The sequence below is a fragment of the Aotus nancymaae genome, unplaced genomic scaffold, assembly GCF_030222135.1.
Source record: "Aotus nancymaae isolate 86718 unplaced genomic scaffold, 86718_ANA_hifiasm-v0.15.2.pri h1tg000003l, whole genome shotgun sequence".
Taxonomy (NCBI): domain Eukaryota; kingdom Metazoa; phylum Chordata; class Mammalia; order Primates; family Aotidae; genus Aotus; species Aotus nancymaae.
The window spans coordinates 5944486-5958183 of NW_026988414.1; the positions used below are offsets into that span (position 1 = coordinate 5944486).

The 13698-nt window shown below is 50.3% G+C and overlaps 1 pseudogene; it reads right to left on the reverse strand.

Annotated features, from left to right (window-relative positions):
- Positions 1-12219: 12219 nt before the first annotated feature.
- On the reverse strand, positions 12220-12363 carry LOC135277482 (U2 spliceosomal RNA; annotated as a pseudogene).
- Between the last annotated feature and the right edge of the window lie 1335 nt (positions 12364-13698).

Below are 13698 nucleotides of genomic sequence, written 5' to 3' on the forward strand. Positions count from 1 at the left end.
GACAGCTATAGTTTAGTAAGCTGGTTTTCTTTACAATCTTATGTGTATTACCTTACCCATTTAAAAGCCAGTGCTCTGGGAGGGGGCCCACAGGCTTCCCTGGGCTGCCAGAGGGCCCTGCGGTACACTAAGAGCCCTGCCTTTGGACTTCTGCAGTGGATTCCAGCGTTCTCTGCATTTCACGCATGAGAAAACTGAGCTTTAGAGAGGTCTAGTCACTTGTCCAAAGACGCCCAACTAAAGAACTATGAAGCGCCAGTCTGCCCCTGGCAGTCCCTAGAGCCAGTGCCTAACCCCTGCCCCTCCTGCTCCTGGAGGCTGAGAACATGGAGTTGGCTCACCATGGCCCCTGCCCCCGACCAGGAGGGCTCGGAGTAGCTGAGAGACAGATCACTCTATAACGCTAACACAGTCTTAAGCCTGAAGTCTTTCTTAAGGGAAAACTTTTTCAGGCTGCAGGAGGTACGCTGGTCTGATTCTTGTTTGGGGAGTACCCAAAAGGTGCCGGGGCTGGGGTAGGATGGACCTGAGGGCTCGTTTGGGGTATACTGACTGGTGACTTACAGTGGACAGAGCTGGGGTGAGTCCGTGGAGGCAGGCCTAGACGAGTGTCCTGAGAGCCCAGCCAAAGAGAACCAGGCTATGTCCTTGGCAGAGGGCCGAGAGGCCGGAGAGAGAATGTGAGTGACAAAGCCCAGCCCAGCAACTGTGAACCACCTCACGCTGCTCTTAGGGACTCAATGCTCTTAGGCATTCGAGGTTTGTCGAATGAATAAATGAATGAATGAACAAGTAGGTTTGGCCTGGAGCAAGCAAAGGCTGGATTGGCCGGCGGTGTCCCAAGGGAGCAGGAGAGCTGCTTCTCTTACCCTCATAATGCCTGCCTCAGGGAGAGCGCTGTGAGCCCCATTAGCCCCAAGAGCTGATTCTTTGACCCTCAACAGAACACCCTGTGGGAGCCAGTCCTCAGCATCTGGCCTCTAGCCTGTCCACAACCCCCATTAGCAATGCAGTCATCCATCCATTCCGCAAATGTTTAAGAGCTACTACTTGCCAGAGTGTTCTGTCACTGTAGGTGAAGCAGAGAACAACATGGACATGGTCCTCATTCTCATGAGTTGGAGTGGGGGGGGGGTCTGGGTGACAGGATGGAAGCACAGAGTCAAAGGATAGATAATGGCTGGGCACGGTGGCTCACGCCTGTAATCCCAGCACTTTAGGAGGCTGAGGTGGGAGGATCACTTGAGGCCAGAAGTTTGAGACCAACCCAGTCAACATAGTGAGACCCCATATCTACAAAAATAAAGAAAATTTTCTTGGTGTGGTGGCACGCACCTGTAGTCTCAGCTACTCAGGAGGTTGAGGCAAGAAGATTCCTGAGCCCAGGAGTTCAAGGCTGCAATGAGCTATGACTGTGCCACTGCACTCCAGCCTGGACAACAGAGCGAGACGCAGTCTCAAAAAAAAGAATGGCAAATAAACTCATGAAGAGAAAGTTGTTTAAAGTTTGAAAAGCCGATTCACACAGGGTGGTGAGATAGCATGATCCCCGCTGCTGTTCACTTCTCTATTACAAGGTACACAGCTTTGCAAAGCACTTAAATCCCACCTAAGGCCTTTTCTCTCAAAGTTTGCAGAGATTAATCGCATTAAATCCATCACCTTTCACTAATGCAAACAACCATTCTCTGCCTGGATAATCTTAGCTAAGAAAGAAACCAAAAATGATATCCAGGTCAGACCCAAAAAAGGAAAGACCTTGAATTGCACTGCTCTTAAAAGCACTTAAAAGGAATTGAATTAGAACTGAGACAAAAAAAAAAAAATTGGCCCCCAAATCCAACTCCCGCTGACACCAAGTTAGAAAAATAACTGAAGCAAAAGGATGTAGCACGTCAATCAAGATATGATCGTTGTATTTTTTAAAAATGAGAGGCCTTTTGTTTTAAGAGGAGCAGCTGGTAATTTGGAAGCAGCGCAGAGTGAGGAGCTTTCATATTTCCAGACAGGAAAGATTTGGCTGCCGATGGAGGAGTTGAGGGTTGCATAATGAGATCCTGCTCTTCTGAGGTTCCCGTGCCCAAAGAGAAGAGGGGATCGCAGCCGTCTGGCTGATTGATAGAAGTCCAGGCTGGCCATGCCGAGACAGGTGTGTACGATCTCTCCTTTGTTGGTAATCAAAGCCGGCTGAATGAGGACTCCATCCTTTCTTTCTTACTCCTATGTACCAATTTGAGGAGCTCAGATGAAATGTGTTGCATTACACCGGCACCAATAAGTCACACTATCTATGTTGTGACACACCGAATATCACTAATTGTCAATCACAAACCACAAGTCTTGTCAAGACGCTCCCTTCTCGACGGGCTGGTTCAAACCTGAAGTGATTTTTAATCAAGTGTTAATAATACAGCATCTGTCAGTGGACGGTGGGTATCAGGCAATCAGGAGAAGTGAACGGATGACACGGCAAATTTTAATGTTTTCATTTTCCATTCTTCCCAATTATCGGTGGGATTTCTGTCAGCCTGAAGAGTGCACTGACATTATTGTAGGTGAACTTCGCCGTGACGACGGGGGAAGGTGGCTGTCAGGGCTCCTGGGGCAAGGGTGCCTCACCCCGCCCTGCCAGAGACAAAATCCCCACCTTCAGGAAGCCTGGGGAAGAAGGAGGCTTTGGGTCTGGGGCACGCCCCCACACACCCCCTCATGCAAGCCCACCTATATTAGGAGAGCTGATGCTTGCCCTGGCTGGGTAAGAGACGGCAAGAGGCTGGGCCAAGGCCAATGGCAGCCCCTCTTCGGCCTTCCTCACTGCCCCATCAGGGAGCCTCTCACTCCCATGCCCATGCATATCCTGGACCGTGAGACTCCCACTTGAGCAATAACTGACCAGAGCTCCCATTTGCTTTTCCTTATTCCTTTTTTTCCACGTTGCCCACAACCTGTGCAGGGGCCGTGATTCCCAAGAACACAGGAGGAAGAAAAGAAGGGGCAGGGGGAGAGGGGAGGGTCTGAGAGGCAGCTGAACCCTCAACGTGGGGCTGGGGGCAGAGTGGGCATGGCCTTCTCCTTTTCCTCTAGACCTGCCCTGCCCGGGACTCCTGGGAGCAAAGTCACAGAGGTCCGAGGGGTTCCGCTCTTTGGGAACTGGCTCGTGGCCTCCCTTTTCTTATTCCAGGGCTCAGGGCCAGAAGAGACGTTGGTGGGATTCTAATCCATTTCTGACTCACCACCCCGACTCGACACCACCTAGCCAACTTCTTGCATGCCCCCAACCACAGGACACTCATTACCACTTCGGAAAGCTCATTCCACTGCCAGCCAGCTCTGCTTGTTAGGACCTTCTTCGCAACTTCTGCCCAGCTCCAAGAGGGCTGTGTGCGGCAGTGCTCTGGTATCCCAGGTTAGGGAGGTGACCCCTGAGGGTGGGGTGTTGCCGAGCACGCCCACCCAGCAGGCACCCCCGCCACCCACTGTTGCTAAGCTTCTCTGCAGCCTCTGGCAATGAGAGCCGCAGGTCCGTCTTGAAGCTTCCCCCTCACCTTGCCTCCTCCGTGCCATGCGCTCCTCGTTCTTCTCCCCCTCCCTGGCTGCATCATCACCATCTCCATTTCTGCCCAGCTCTTCAGTGTCGGGCTCCTCGAGGCCTGGACACAGCTCCCCTGATGCCACATGCCTGTGAGTTCTCTCTTTTCAACATCAACACATTGAAGACTGAGTCCAGATTTCTCCTCTGCGCCCCACCCAGGGCCATAAATGCCATATCACCTGGACATCTCCACCTGGGTGACCCATGAGCACCTGAAATTCAATTTGTCCCCCAAGAGAATTTTTTACCCCCAGCTGGCCTTCCAGCTTGGTGCAAAGCATCACCATTGTCCCTGAACTCCCACATCAGAAAACTGTCACCCTGGAGGCCACCCTGGACCCAGCCCCATGTCCAGACTGACCACCACTCTGTCTGCTGTCACCTTTCTAATCCCTTCCCTCTCCGTCCCACAGCCCTGACTCAGCTCATGACTCTGAGCTTTTCCCCTGGGCCCCAGGAGCCCTTGTCTCCCGCCACTACCTTCTACTTCATCCTCTGCCCTGATGGAGTCATCTTTCCAAACCCAGCTCCATGCATTCCCCTGGGGGACATCTCTAGTGACTATGGAGCGGCAGTCAAGCTCCTGGGCCTTAGTATTCTCATCTAAACAATGGCACCAAGAGTAGCCAGCTCTTAGGGTCGTGGCTATGCAGCACTTGGAGGAAATGAGACAATCACCTGTTGGCTTCCTTCACCATCCAGGCAGTATTCCCTCCATTCTGAACAGAATCAGTTCAATTCCCTACCGGCCCTGCCAACAGAGGGTGAGACCTAGTCGTTGCTGTGTGTCCTGGTCTAGCCTGGGATGGGCTAAGACCTGATCCCACATCCACTTCTCAAACAGAGAAGGGAAAGTCATCAGCTTCCATCTGTGGCTTTTCTGTATCATTTGGCCCTGATACTCTTTCCCCAAAATCTTTTTGGGAACCTGAGATTGGGGAACTCAAGGAACCTGAGACTGACCTAACCCTCCAGCCTCATTTTAATCAAAACAAAACCAAAACCAAAAAGACACCAGCATGTTAGTTATCTGCTGCTGTGTAACAAAAGTCTCCAAAGCTGAAAACAGCAAACATTCGCTATCTCGCGACTGCTGAGGGTCAGGAATTTGGGAGTGGCTGAGCTGGGGGGTCCTGGTGCAGGGACTCTTGGCTGGGGCTGCAGTCAGCTGGAAGCTTGGCTGGGACCAGGGGGTCTGCATCCAGGCCCACTCAGGTAGGCAGCCCCAGCTCCTCGCCTGTGGGACTCCCAGAAGCTGCCTGAGTCCTCATGCCATGACAACGGGCTTCCCCTAGAGCGAGGGGTGAGAGAAAGCAACAGAGATGGAAGTCGAGGTGTTTATAACTTAATCTGGGAAGTGACAGAGCATCATTTCTGCTATTCTATCAGTCACACAGGCTGGGCACAATGCTGGAGCGGGTGCACAGGGGTGTGGCTACCAGGAGGTGGAGCTGCCATGCCCAGCTTGATCCCCACGTCTGCTTCCAAGTGATGCTTCTTTGCAAAATTTAAATAAATACAGCCTCAAAAGGGAGGTATTTGCTCCATTAGGAGAGTAAGGCGAAAGGAAGGAGAAATCCTCAGAGCAGGGAGGCCAGAGACCCAGGTACACTGATGGGAATGCCTCTAACTCACTGCCTGGCCCAGGGCAAGCCCCTGTCCCTGCCAGGCCTCAGTGGCCCCATATGCAATGTGGGAATGAATGGGATGATGCCAGAGGCCTCTGAGATGCTGCGGTCTTGTGAGTCGCAGCTCTGCGATGGTGCTACCCAAGGTCTTGAAGGTGCTTTGGGCGATCGCAACACTGATAGAAGAAGCAGTGCCCAGTCCAGCCTGGGGGCCACCTCCATCACTGTCTTGAATCTCCGAGACACCAGCTTTTACATCTCATCCCTACTCATGACCTGCTGAGCAGGGGCCAGAGAGCTGTGCAAGGACCCTGGGGGTTGAGGAGCAGAGCAGAGAGTCTTCCCTGTTTGTCTGCCCAGACTCTTCAAAGCTGGACTTGCCACGCCCTCCCCTGAGGCTCTTCCTCTCTGAACCCGGAACCCTGGCCTAAATAGGGCAGGAGTCCCCAGAAGGGGATCTGGAGAAAGTCCTGCCACCATGAGCTGCTGCCTGCTCACCAGTTGGGTCAAATCATGCTGTTATGTCTGTCTGCCTTGGCAACCTGCATTAGTCCGTTTTCATGCCACTGATAAAGACATACCTGATACTACGTAATTCCTAAGCAAAAACAGCCTTAATGAACTTGTAGTTCCATGTGGCTGGAAGGCCTCACAATCATGGTGGAAGGCAAAAGGCACGTCTTACATGGTGGCAGACAAGAGAGAATGAGGAAGAAGCAAAAGCAGAAACGCCTTATAAAACCATCAGATATTGTGAGACTTATTCACTACCATGAGAACAATATAGGGAAATCACCCCAAATGATTCAATTATCTCCCACTGGGTCTCTCCTACAACCTATGGGAATTATGGGAGTACAATTCAAGATGAGATTGGCTGGGGATACAGAGCCTAAGCATACCACCGCCCAAGCTGCCCAGCTACGCTTTAGGTGCTGCCCTGCCCAGGAGAAAAAGTGTGCGTGTTTTAGCCCAGGAGAGCTCTGGTTTTTCTGTCCTCCAGCTGGTTTTCTGTCCACACAGAGGTCCAAATCCATGATCACGTGTGTCACACGTACACACAGGTCCACAGATTCACCTGGGACCCCATGCTCCAGGCAGGCCTTGGCATGGGCAAAGTGAGCCCAAGCTGAGAGGTCCACCCAAGCAGAGAGGCTTTAAGATGAAGAGGGGGAAAAAATGAAAGAATGATGAGTACAACTAAATAAATTAGCCATTTTGGGAAAAATCAGAGTTGGGTGGACTTCCGGCACTCGTCTTACAGGTGAGCATTGCTTTTGTTTTGCATCCTGTGTGCGATGCACCCTCCCTCCACCCTGTTCAGTGCTCAAGGCCTGGGTAAGTCCTAATCAGGAGTGTCAGGTGAAGAAGGGCAATGTCTCAGCTCACCCTGGGGCTCAAGCCTGTCGCCCCTCCATCCCAAAACCCCACACTGCTCCTGGTGCTTTCTCTAGACCCCCTTCCAGGCACCCCGTCCTCTTTAGGCCGGGGTTCACAGTTCACAGAGGAAGATCCTCCGGGGAGGACCTGGCAAGCCAAACTTCAAGGGGTCTGGGCAAGTAACAGGAAAGACTCTCTGTTCTACTCCTCATGGAGCCAGGGCAGCTCCATCTGTCAGATGGGCTCACGCTGTGTTCCCGGGGTTCCTCCCTCCACCATGGTTACCAGATCTGAAGGTGCAGCTGGCACTCTGAAAACAGTGCAAATGGATGAATTACAGTGAAATGCAGTTTTTTCATTCAACCTTGGAGGTGACCCATCATTATTTACTAAGTTGAACCCAGACCCATCATTACTTTGAACCCAGGGGTCCCTAGAAGGGACCTCATTCTGCTGCCTGTTTAAATGAACCCTAATGGCCTTGGGTCTGTTGGGTAAGTTGGAGAAGGGGAATTCATTAAAGCACAGAGCTCTCCCAGGCATAGATGGGATGAACCATTAGGACTCTCCTAGTTGGGAGGGATGCTGGATCAAATGTCACAGCTATGTTCTCAGGGCCCCTTTTCTAGGTCCATTACCACCATGGCAGGCAGTCTCTCTCCTTCAATGCCCTGGTCCTGCGAGGTTTCACCTCTCCCTTTGTCCCCACAACAGAACTGAGCCAGGCTGGTGTCTCTAAAGAGATTAGAGACACAATGACTGAGAAATAAACACAGGTTGCAGGAAGTCTGGGAAGAACCAAGTTTCTGAAGATGAGTTTTCTAGCACTAAACTAAACCCATCAGCTGCTGCAGTCTCCTTCCTCCCGCTCCCTGGACCCTAGAGCCAGCTTCATCGGCTTCAGTTCATGTTCTTCCAGGACAAGGCCCTGCACAGTGAGGGCCAACCTCTCAGACTCAGTGAGGTCTTTCCCCTCAGCTCTAGCCTGAGGGCCTGGACAACCGTCAGCCCCAGAGATGTCCCAGGCCCCCCTAAACAGGTCCCCAGCTCTACCCTGCTTGGTGCTGGCTGTGAAGACCTGCTCAGACTATTGTGTTCCACATGCAAGGGAGCTGTGCTGGTTAGGCCTTTTTGGTTGAGAGTAACAGAAACTCGTCCAAGTAAACTGTAGTGGGAAAAAGAAATATGGTTTTAAGACGCAGGGATACATGTAGAATCCAAGGGCTTCCAGAAGAAACTAGAATCAGGGACGAGGCTTTCTCTGCCTTGTGTCTCTGCTCTTCCTCCTTCCTCCCTGCACCCCAGCCTGCCTGCTTCTCCAGGTCCCATGGGAGAAGGTGGATGCCCAATTCATGCCTTTGAGTATCCATGTCATAGATCCAGGTATCCATCAATACTATCTGACCTTCCTTTAGTCCAATTCTAAAATTTCAAAGGGAGACTCCAACTTGCTAAGATGCAGTCAAATCAGCTATGGCCAGGGGTGGGACCAAGTAGCATCAATATGGCTCAGGAACAGGTCCCAGAGAAGAGTGGCCACTGCAGTTTGGGCAGAAGCTTCATCCACAGAAGTGTTCCAACCTTAGCCCAGCCAAGACAGAGCTCAGGTCACCCTATAACCAGTCCACGCCATGAGGAGGAAGCACACATAGGAACAGGGAGGCTATTCTCTTGCAAGCTCTGATGATGATGATGTCACCTTGGGACATGAGGCCACCCTCTCCACCATCTAGTGGGTGGAGGGAGGATGGGGCTTCAGTAAATATCAGAAACACCATCACAAAGCTCCAAGCTGGAGGAAAACTTACAAAGTTATGTGGATGGTGCTAGAAGAGAGGTGCGACCTGTCCAAGTCACAGAATCATCTTTGCCTCCCTGCCTCGTACTCTGCCCAGTGATAGAAGAGTCGCCTGCAGCAAGAAGGAGTCTCTGTGACAACAGTGAATTCAGAATGTTTGTCAGAGGCCACCGAGGATCGTTGGAGGCAAACTAACATTGTGCACCTCTGTTGATGGAAATATGTAGGGACAAATCCAACTCTAGAGTGTTGAGGGAATTGGAGCAAAGTGGTCTACTTGAGCCTTGATTCTAGGATGAGCCCTGCCTAGCTCTTTGAGACATGCAACAGAGAGAGGGAACACACACACACAGAGAGACAGAGACAGAGAGAGAGAGAGAGAGAGAGAGAGAGAGAGAGAGAGATTTCCAAAGCAAGAGCAGATCATCAGAATAGATCTAAACCCCACAAAAGATTCCCAGACTCCAGAGTGATGGTGGCTTGCTGGGAGCTGTCCTGAGTGCTGACCTGGCTGGCTCCTTCTCTAAGGATTGTCTATCATTGACCCTAGAACATGCCCGGCCAATTGGACTACTCCCCAGTGAGGTCTTGGTTCAGCAGTGACCTCAGCGCATTAACCTACAGGGTGTTGAATGGTGGAGACGATGGGTACAGATTGCCCCTCCTCATCCATGATCAGGCCCTGGGCCAACAGGGCCCCCTCACCACGACTCCCTCCAGGCTTCCCCATTGGAACCATCCCCAACCTCATCCGAACAATGTCATGAATTTTTCCTCCTTGATGAACTTCAAAGTCTTTTAATGACTCTTCATAAAGGAACAGTGGGGCCAAAAGTTGAGCAAAGGAGATGATTAAAGTACCTTATTAAAAGCAGCCTTGTAGAATTCTCCACATGAAAGCAAGCACCATTATGAGGGCTTATCCTTATAAATGACGCTTCGCTTTTGCGAACATGCTGAAACCTGATTAGAGTGACAAGCACTGACTGATACTGCAAACCTGTTAATAACATGAAAATTAGAAGAGGCTCATGCAAAGAAGGGAGATTAATTTAGCCGGAGTACATCTCGCGCAAATTGCAAAGTTGTGAATATGTTCTCAGATAATGAGCCTTCCCAGTCATCAGCTCACTTGTCATTTTCTGTAATTAATGTTAAGGAAGACGCCTTCCTGATGGTTCGTATTACTCATATACCAAGAAAATTTCTTCAGAGAAATAATTTACATTTATTATCATCGGTCTGTTTGTGTGGTTTATTTCGCGCCGGAGTAATTTATTGCAGGACCGTTTGCCATGCCTTGATTAGTCGCTCGTCAGGATGGGATGTAATTTTTTTTGCTTGATGGCAATGTCTAAAACTTGACAGTAGTGTAACACTCCTTCTTCTCTCCCGGATGGGTTTTTTCACTTAAATAAACTTTGGGGCCAAGTGCCCCCAGGCTGTCTCCCCAGCAGGATGAAGTCTCTGCACATGGCATGCCTGCCGGCATTCAGGAGCAGCAAAGGACTCGATGCCATGGCCCCCCAGGAGGTTCTGGGCCACCTGCCTCACCTAGGGCCATGGTTGGAGCTTGAGTACAAGAGTTTATTTCACCCTCTCTCATTCCACCCCTGTTTAGGATGAAGAAATGTTTGCCCTCTGCCCTCAACTCCACACTTGCCCTGCTATATTTCCTCTCCCTCAGGAGGCCACCTTCTATGGCAGATTTCTCTGCAATTGCTTTTCTCCCCATATCTGGTTATATATTTCTTTCAAATAGCTAAATATAAGAGGAAATGGTGCAGACAAGGTTTTATTTCCAACACAAAACACACTGGGAAATGTGAGGCTGTGTCTCATAAACCCACATGCCCCACCTCCATGTCTTTTTCAGGTCCTACTAAGACCCAGGATGTTAGGAGGAGGAGGTGATATGGAGGAATAAGAGACCTTTATAGAACAGAGCTGAGTTCATCTCAACATGGCACCCTGAGCCACCTTGTCCCCAGGGTCACCAGCTCTGCATTCTGAGTCCTCAAGGAGTAAGGGCAGTGGGGCCATGGCTCTCCAGGACGGCTCCTTCACTGCTTTCTCTGTCTGGATTCCACCAAGATGAAACAAAATGGCCCTCGTAGACACTTAGAGGGTACCATTCATTGTGCTAAGCTCTTCTAATGCATTAGCTCGTTAGGTCTTTAAAGCCATTGGAGGTAGATATTATTGAGAATGTTCTACCCATGAAGAACTGGAGCCTCACAGAAGTCAAGCAATTTGTCAAAGGGCCAATGCAAACAACAGTCATTACCATTATCATCATCACCATCTTCATCATCACCATCATCGTCATTGCAACTAACATGTACTGTGTGCTTAAGTATCCGGTCATGCACTGAACACTTCATGGGGTCAGTCTTGTAGGAGTTAGTTATGATTCTGATTCCCGCATAACAGATGAGAAAACTGAGATGCAGAGAGGTTAACCCACCTGCCTAAGGTCTCATAGCCAGTGAGTAGTAGAGCAGAGTCTGACATGCTCCCTCCAAAACACACGTCCATGCCCACTGCACTCCACTGTCTCTCTGGAAATACATTCTTCCAGCCCACTCAATGGGTTCCCAGCAGAGCCCTTGAGCCTTCTTTTCTCTCCCTCCCTCAATCATCCCATTTCTTACCCCAGGTCCAAACTCAAGAAGCATTCTGCCAATCTCCCCAGCAGGGGTGGCCAGGCCGTGAAATACACAAACAGATGCAGTTAGCGTGAGTTACTGACCCTTGCACTGCAAATGAGGCAGACGATACAGATCAAGGTTCGCAGACAGAGATAATGATTTTTTTTATTAGACGTCTTCATCCCGAACCAGTGGCATGGCGCTGGGTCGACCAGCAGCGCACCGCCGGTGTCGGTTAATGATAATCTATATTTATAAAACGATAGTCCATCAAAGCGGGATGAATATTTTAGAAGCCGCGGACAAATCAAATTGTCTTTGTCAAATGGGCGCGTGCTCCGGCACTGAGTGTGTTTTATGGCTCTTTCTGGGGTGAGAAGCGAAGGGTTCCTCTCGCTGGCTGGCGCGCTGCCTTCCTCACTGAGGCTGGGAGATGAGAGCTGTGTCTCCACTATTTTTAAAAACCCAATGAGCTGTGGACATTGACATTAGTGCCAGAGAACTGCACTTTGTTTGATGAAGTTAAAAAATAATGTATGAAACGACAGAGCAGCGTCTTTGTGGGAAAGAGTCCATTCACACTTAGAGAAATAAATGTGTTCCTTTGAAAGTCTGGGCTGGAAAGGAGAGAAGGAGAGAGGAGACAGGCTGAGGTCACGGACTAGAGGAGATGGAGCAGGTGGAGGGGAGGGTAAGGGAAAGAGGAGGTGGAGAGGTGTCCTGGGCCTGGACTTGACCTCCAGGGGAAACTGAGTTACTGTGCCAGAATCGCTTTCCCCAGAGTCAAGAACTCTTTCTATTACAAAACCAGCTATACGAACTTGGCCAAGTCATGTCTCCTTTCTAAGCCTCAGTTTCCCCATCTGTCCAGTGAGGAGAGAAATAGCTTCTCCATGAGCCATTGTGAAGATTTGATGGCCACGCCTGAGTAAAGCCCTTGATGGTCACCCACGTGTAGTTAGAGCTTCAGTGAACATTATTTCCTTTCCTCTATCCCAAAAAGGGTGCCCATCTAGCAGGAACCCAGACACCACCCTGCTAATATCTGAGCTCTGGCCATCACCTACCCAGGACAATATTTATGAAAGTAACAGCCACTGTTTACCAAGGGCTTTTCATGTGCCGGGCACTGTGCTAAGCACTTTACACACATTATTTAATCTTCTCAAGACTGTCTCAACGTTGTCCAATAGAAATATAACGTGGACCACATATATAGCTTTTAATAATGTATTTTATGTAGCCCAAGAACACAAAAATATCATTTCAATATGGAATCCACACTTGATCTTAGCCAAAAGGCCGAGAAGCGATATATGGACTCAATATTAAAAGGATTGACCAGGTATTTAACATTTTTTATACACGTGTTCCCTTTAAACGTACAGAGCCTCTCAGTTCCCACCCGCCACGTTTCAAGCATTCAATATCCTCATGTGGCCAGTGGCTGCTGTATTTGACAGCACGATATAGAACAGTTCCATCATTGTAGAAAGTACTATAAGAGAATGAAGCTCTAGAAGATAGACAAAATTATTACCTCCACTTTCAGATGTGGAAAGAAACTCAGTGAGGCCCTAGGTCACACAGCTGGTAAGTGGCAGATCCAGGAAGATGGATGTGACTGTCACCACAGCCCATGTCCTTCTTAGCTACACAGTCTCCTGAAAACCCTGGTTTCTCTCTGGCTCCCCCGGGGCCCAGGGGCTGGCCTGAGGACATCTGACCTCTGACCTCAACTGATCAGGACAACCTAATCCCTGAGAAGTCTAGAGACAAGCTGAAAGTCTACGTATCTCAACAGTCTATCGCTGCATCACAAAGCACCCCAAAACAGTGACTTAAGACAAACAATCTTATTTGTCATGCTTCTGCTGGTCATGGGGATGGGTCATCCCTGTCCCGCGTGGTATTGACGAGGGTGGTTTGACGGGGGCTTAAGGGGCCCAGGCTGTCCTCACTCACACAGCTGCAGCTGGGGTGGCTCAAATGTCTGTGTGCTGCCTGGGACAACTGGGCCCCTTTGCCTATGATGTTGGCCGGAGCCTCAGTTTTCACTCCCCTGGCCTCTCCATGTGGGCACCCCTCCAGCAGGGTGACCGGGACTCATTTACATGACAGTTTGTTCTTCTCTGAGCTGATGTGGAAGCTACAAGGTCCCTTCAGGTCTGAGCTCAGTAATCTCAAAACATCCCTTCCGCCACATTCCATCGGCCAGATCAAGTCAGGCAGCCCAGATTCAAGGATACAGGGGGAAAAGATGCCACCTGTTGAAGGGAGGAAGGCGTGTGCATCAGGGATGGGAGGAACTGTTGACGGCCATCTTTACAGGCAGACTCTCACAGAATGAGTCTCTGGGCCATGGAGACAGGGGCTGGAGTTGGGGGGCTTCTTGGCCCAGCCTCACTCTTGCTGACCCTCTGCTTACATGGGCAGCGAAGCACTCCTGGATGAAGAGTCACAGCAAGCTGAGAAAGGGCTGACAGGGACGTGGGAGGGAGGTGGTTTGCTAGGCTCCTCCCTCAGGGAGTCCAGAGAGGGCGTGAGTCTGAGGGCCACCTCAGAGAGGGACAGGAACCTGGAGCATTCAGGAACCTTCAGGACTCCACCAAAATCAACAACAACAAAAAACTTCAGGATCAAAACAGT